This window comes from Quercus suber, unplaced genomic scaffold (assembly GCF_002906115.3).
Source record: "Quercus suber isolate HL8 unplaced genomic scaffold, Cork oak 2.0 scaffold_218, whole genome shotgun sequence".
Taxonomy (NCBI): Eukaryota; Viridiplantae; Streptophyta; class Magnoliopsida; order Fagales; family Fagaceae; genus Quercus; species Quercus suber.
In genome coordinates, this window is record NW_027069676.1 from 52,321 (window position 1) to 59,754 (window position 7,434).

Below are 7,434 nucleotides of genomic sequence, written 5' to 3' on the forward strand. Positions count from 1 at the left end.
TTTTCATTGGCCCATTAGTTTTCATGCAAGCATGTTTATACTAGGGGCATTGATTCAAATTGACTAGTTTCTAACGAGCATGCGAAAGAAAAATTTTCATCTTTGCAAGAATTAAGCAAAGATCTCTCATTCATTTTGGCATTCAACAATCGCTTCAGGCCTACATCACACAAGACTTAACTAAGGAGTCCCTTGCATCTTAGGCTCTAGGGTTTGACAAAGTTTTTTGAAAGCCACAAAAACGTTTACAGAATGTCCAACATGTTTTCACAAATACAAATTTTGATAAGAATATCAAATTTTTCAAAAGAAAATTCAACAGGATTTTCAACAAGTTTCATGTTCAAAAATTTTCAAAAACAAACAAGTTTTTAGAAAATTTGCCAAGATCTTCATAAGAAAACCCAACAAGGTTTTTATCAAATTTCAAAAGACATGACAAAATCATTCCGAGAAACACAAATTTCGATAAGAATATCAAAATTTTCATGAGAAAATTCCACAAGATTTTCAACAAATTTCGGGTTCAAAAATTTTCAAAAAACAGACAAGTTTTTAGAAAATTTGCCAAGATCTTTGCAAGAAAACCCAACAGACTTTTCAAACAAAAAAGCTCGACAAGGCTTTTTTTTTTTTTTTTTTTTTTGCTTAATACTTTTCTCACCACCTTAGCATCTTCAATCTTCTCCCCAAGATTGAGTTTAGCAATAACAATTTCATTGAGCTTCCCATAGAATGAATCAAATGGTTCATCATCACCCATCTTGAGCTTTTCAAATTTGGTGGTAAGCATCTGAAGCTTTGTGTCCTTAACTTTCTTTGTACCCTCATAAGTGGTCTCCAAAATCTCCTAAGCTTCCTTAGCAACTGTCATATGAGAGATCCTGTGGAATTCATCAGGTGAAACAACACAAAATATAGCGTTTAAAGCTTTACTATTTGCATTGGCTGCTGCGAGAGCTGCCTTATCCCAATTTGCCTTAGGAGCTTCCGGCTTAGTCCAGCCGAGCTCTACCGCATCCCAAACGGTATCTTCCATAGAGCATAAAAATGCTCTCATTCTGACTTTTCAGAATGCGTAATTGTTCCCATCAAAAAATGGTGGAACATTGAGCGATTGAGACTAGTCCATCTCAAATAGGGTCAAGGATCACACTGAGGTATTTAAACCAAGCAAGTGTCCCTGCTCTGATACCAATTGAAAGCTCGAAAACGTGTTGAAAAACACAAGAGTTGTTTAGACCACCGATTAAAATTACGGCTCGATAGATTTTATACAACTTTAATATAAAGTGCGGAATAGTGTAAAAGCGAGCAGATGAACAATATAGCTACTCTAATCCATAAACAAACAACACAGCAGTATAATGGAATATAAAAGAGTAGGGAAGAGAGATGCAAACACAGAAAACACCAAGACGTGTTTTCGAAGAGGAAACCGAAGAACTCGGCGAAAAACCTCTCCGCCGCCCTCCAAGCGGAAATCGATCCATTAGACAATCAGTTGGGATACATGAGTAAGCAAGAGACCCTCCAAGCCTAATCTACCCGATGTACCTAAGCCCTCCAAGCTCCTACTCCAACAAGGCTTCTCGGAACCGTGTCTTGTCTTAGTTATCCGGATCCCGCAACAAGCTCCATGTTGCATCTGCCATTCCAGGCTTCTTCCAATGCTTCCCAGCAGCACCAAAACGTCACACAACACTCTCCAAAGGTGTGGTAAGTATTTGGGCTATCAACCTCTCAATGGTGTGGAAATGGAGAGGGAAGGGTTGAGGAGATACCACAAGCAAGTGTATAGAGAAAGGTGGGGATGACAATCTCTAATTACAAATGTGTTTGGCTAGGGTTTTCTCTCTGAAGCATTCCTCAACATTTGTGGGTAATGGGGGTTTATATAGGATAGGTGGAGAATGTGTGAGTCAGTCAGTACAGGCTGGCAGAACAGCATGTCTCGCGGGTGTCTCGCAGGAAGGCCTTACCCGCGAGATACTCGCGAGAGACAGCAGTCTCCATCTGTCATGACTCTTCGCATTCCAGCATGTGCAGGGCACATGCTTCACTTCGCGGGAAGCTTAGTCGCGAGATACCCGCGAGATTCCATCAGCTTCCAACTTGCTTGAGTCTTCACACACTCTCTATCACACACCCCTTACAACAATTCCCACAACAAATACAGGGTATAAACGATTGATAGAAATTACAATCAAATTTGGCACGGAATAAAAGCCAACAAAACACATAGTTGTAAATCACAACTTTACAACTCTATTGTATCAAGTGTTAATGCAGAAAAAATAATATAGTTGCAATTTTAACTTACAATTGGTAAGTTATTGTATCAACATAATTAATTGCAATAACTTTTAATTTTCAATTGCAATAAATATATTAATACCTTACTGCATCGTAGCAATAAATGATACCAACTACTTTTGGAATTTATTACAATGAAATTCTTGAAATGAATGCTTGTTGCAAAGAATATATCATTGCAATAACTTGATATAGCAATTATTTTTAATCTATTATAATGACAAAAATGAAGAAATAAACAATTACAACGAAGATATCATTGCGATAAACTAACCAAACTGATTTTTGTTAATTATTTGCAATCTATTGCAATAACAGTAGTGAAGCAATAACTCATTGTAATGAAATTGCAATAGATTGCAATTAGGCCTTATTCTACAATTATTTTTTAATTATTTTGCAATCTATTACAATTTCATGGCAATAGCTTATTACTTCATGGCTCTCATCGCAATAGATTGCAAATAATTGTCAAAAGTAATTTAGGTTAGGTTATTGCAATGATATACTTGTTGTAATTGTTTATTATTTCATGTTTGTCATATTAATAGATTGCAAAATAATTGTTATCAGGTTATTTAATAATATTTTCCTTGCAATATCTCTCTCAAAAAAAGTTTTCATTACAATATGCTATTACTTCAAGATTTTCATAGTAATAGATCGCAAAAATAATTTTTATTAGTTTATTGCTAGAATTTCTTCGTTTTATGTTATTGTAACAAAATTAGTATCTTGGAGACTTGCTCCTAAAATTAGTATCATCACTTATTATATCATTTAATGAAACAATGTTTTTTTCATTGATATTAGAACATGCATTTCATTTATTGCATCCTTCTTCCATATGCTGATGAGTAATTAAGTACTACAAACTAAGTCATAATTTTTGTCACAATTTTTCATGTAGCAAACAAGTGAATTCATGTGGTGTTGATCCCCATTTGAATTTTGAAAGGAAGTTGAAGATGATGCTGCACTTTCTTCGTATTTTGGCTCTAACTTTCTGCTCAAAATTCCAATTGATTCAAGATTGGTATTTTTTGAAAGGAAATTCAATTATCTACAACTTTTTTAAAAATATAGAAAACCAAATTTAACTTTTCCCGTGTCAAAAATGCGTTTCAAATTGCTGCTGAAAATAGTAAAGTTTTTTGAGCATTTTTGAAAATTTTCACAGGATGTACATATCTGTTTCTCTATCCAATTTATTTTTCAAAAAACTTTCTTTTGAAACTAAGGGAAATGATAATCTTATTAAATAAGCTTGAACAGATTTGATGTTGATCCCCATTTGAAATTTTGAAAGAAAATTGAAGATCATATTGAATTTGTGTTATCTTCTGCACCTGTTTCGTATTTTGGCCATAACTTTCTGCTCAAAATTCCAATTGATTAGGGATTGATATTTTTGAAAGGAAATTCAATTCTCTACAACTTTTTCAAAAATAGAGAAAACCAAATTTCAATGTTTTCTAGGCCAAAAATGCGATTCAAGTTGCTACTGAAGATAATGATGTTTCTTTGAGCATTTTTTTTTCTTTTTTTTTTTTTTTTGAATTTTTCATGGATCATATCATTTTCTATCGCCAAATTTTTTCAAAAGAGCAGACAGGATGCCATAAAGGAAAACATTTTTTTATTATTTCTTAAAAAAATGAAATAAAATGAAATCCAATAAAAAATCACACTTAATTAATTTTAAATTAATTCTTGTGAGAACCAATAAAAAAAATAAAAAAAAAGGACGTGATTGGGCCCATCATGTAGGTGAGCCATGATCATTGATAACTGTTTGTATGATAACTTTTGATCAGGTAGTCCGAATAAAACCCATGACATACCATTATGATCGTTAGAGCATCAAGATTTGTTTTGTATCACAAATCTAAAGATCTACCAGTTGGTTAAATGCAAGTTGTAAAATGAGGTGTCTACAGAATGCCCCTCATTGATATAGCTTGAAAAGCGAATGTAAATGGAAAAGAAAGACACCAAATTTTGCAACTTGAAATTTAACCGATGTGTGATGAAAAACTTGTTTGTTTCCAAAAAATTTTGATCCAAAATGTGTTGGCAATTTTCTCAAAAAAAAAAAAAAAACTTGTATTCTTTGTCGAAAATTTTGAACTTGTAAATTATTTAAAAAAAAAAAAAAAAAAAAAAGCCTTGTCGAGCTTTTTTGTTTGAAAAGTCTGTTGGGTTTTCTTGCAAAGATCTTGGCAAATTTTCTAAAAACTTGTCTGTTTTTTGAAAATTTTTGAACCCGAAATTTGTTGAAAATCTTGTGGAATTTTCTCATGAAAATTTTGATATTCTTATCGAAATTTGTGTTTCTCGGAATGATTTTGTCATGTCTTTTGAAATTTGATAAAAACCTTGTTGGGTTTTCTTATGAAGATCTTGGCAAATTTTCTAAAAACTTGTTTGTTTTTGAAAATTTTTGAACATGAAACTTGTTGAAAATCCTGTTGAATTTTCTTTTGAAAAATTTGATATTCTTATCAAAATTTGTATTTGTGAAAACATGTTGGACATTCTGTAAACGTTTTTGTGGCTTTCAAAAAACTTTGTCAAACCCTAGAGCCTAAGATGCAAGGGACTCCTTAGTTAAGTCTTGTGTGATGTAGGCCTGAAGCGATTGTTGAATGCCAAAATGAATGAGAGATCTTTGCTTAATTCTTGCAAAGATGAAAATTTTTCTTTCGCATGCTCGTTAGAAACTAGTCAATTTGAATCAATGCCCCTAGTATAAACATGCTTGCATGAAAACTAATGGGCCAATGAAAATAAAAAGCAAATGGGCCAATACCCTCAATTACGTAAAAAAACGTTTTTCAAAAATCAATTACAATGCCCCAGTTTAAAACTTCACTAATATATATATATATATATAGATGGATTCAAGTTACACCTGGTTAACTCTTATAAACTTACACCTTTTTTACACCATAGATTTCTAAGAGTAACACCAGGTATAACTTGAATCCATCTCATTCACATATATATATATATATATATATTCTGGCGATAAAACTTCGCTTATCATCTGTTGGCATTGAAACTTGCAACTTCAATCTTCAAGATGATCTCCTAACCTTATTGGATACATGATTCAAAAACTTTCAAAAGCAATTATCACTATATAAGACTTGGAGTTCTAGAGACTGTATAATGCTCTACCAACAAGATCAAACAAACAAACAAACAACTTAAACAATGGCCCGAATTGTCCCTTTTTCTTCTCATTCCAATACATGGCATCAGTCTGATTCAATCCACACCCTTTTGAATAAATGGGTGGATGGCATGGACAAAACTGATCGTATAAACTTCCAAGCTTTTGGGTTGAAAGGTCTCTTAGTCTTGAAGCATGTGAAACTTGATTGGGGATTCCTCATGGCTGCTAGTCGATTTTGGGATGCGAAAGACCATGTGTTCTGATTCCACCTCGCTGAATTGTGTCCCACAGTTGAAGAATTCACAATAATCCTGGGTTATGACATAGACGCATATTCGGCGGTACCGTCTTGCAAGCCCAAATACCAAGCTAGGCTTTCTTCATTGATGAGGATTCCTTTGAAAGTAGTTCCACTCTTGGATGGTCAATGGGTGGACGTTCAGAAAATGATTGATAAGTTCACGCCAATGGAGGTCAAGACTCTCTGACAAAGCCGAAGCAAATGTTTCACATTGGTTTTTTGTCTTCTGAGTGAGTTCTTGCTATTTACTGGTGATCATGGTTTTGTTGATGTAAGAGGGGCTGATATAGTTCATGAGGCAAAAAATGAGAAGAATATTGTTCCTATTGTTCTTGCTGAAACTTTTCATGGTCTAGATGCTTTATCCAACCAAGAAACTTTGCTATTCAATAGAAGCCCTCTACTCCTTCAGATCTGGCTTATGGATCACTTATCTTTGGTGCTGCCTTCCACAATGTCTCCTTATGGACCAGGGCATTACCGTGGCCGCTCTTTGAAGAGAACTGGTTGTGTCACTAAACGAGGCCAGATTAAGCACCTGAAAGAGAGGTCCAATGCATCTATCCTTTGGCATTGCTCTTGGCGGGGTGCCAAAACCCAAGGCTATGATCATTTGGATGAGACCATCTTTTTCTTATGGGTCTGAGAAAGGCTTCTTTTTATAAAGGCAACAGGCTATTAAAATAGTTCGACTTAGAACAAAAAGTTCCTGGAGAAGCTCATGAGTTTGGAATGGTAAATACAACATCAATTACAATTGCCATTTATGAGAGGGGGCTAATAAATGTAGACAGAGTTGGGAATTTTTATAGGCGGGCTGGACTTTTGAAGAATAACTATGCTTATTTAGCTTGCTTGGCTGAAGAAGAGTATGACCAAGAGGAAAATTTGAGGAAGAAAAGGCGGGCTTTTTTAAAAACTTCTAGGGAAGGATCAAGGAAGAGAAAGAGAAACAACTAAACTCCAAACTGATTAGGATTTGTCTTGCTTTCAAATAAATTTATCTTGAATAAAGATATGTCAATTTAGGCTTCTATTTAGGATAGTTTTTCATTTCCAATGTATTAGAACTCTTCGATGAATAAAAATGTTGCAAATTTGGCTTTTGCTTTATTTTCTTTGGAAAATGAATGAATGATCTATTATATTGACCGAACCAATGTGGTTGCCTACGTACCCTCTTAAAAAAGGATCAGGTCATCACGTAGGTCAAATTTATTTATTTATTTTTGTCTCAACTTTTGCCTAGGCCGCCTTTTTAGGTTTTCAACCTAGCAGACTTTCTCACACTCAAAGTTTTTTTACCTCTCTTTTTGCATAGACCGCCCTTTCGGGTTTTCAATCTATCTTTCTTTTCTTTCTTTTTTTCTTTTTTTGGTCTTAACTTTTGCCTAGGCCGCCTTTTCAGGTTTTCAACCTAGCAAACTCTCTCCGACTCAAAGTTTTTATCTCTCCTTCTTTTTTTATTATTTTTTTATTTTTTATCTCTCCGCCTTTTCAGTTTTTATTTTTTTTTATTTTTATTTTTTTTTATTTTTTTACACATGATATTTCTTTAGTTGATCCAAATTGGTTGGTTCCACAAACGAGTTTCTGCCTAAGTCCACAAGTCTTGTCCCACCTCTAGGGTAGATTT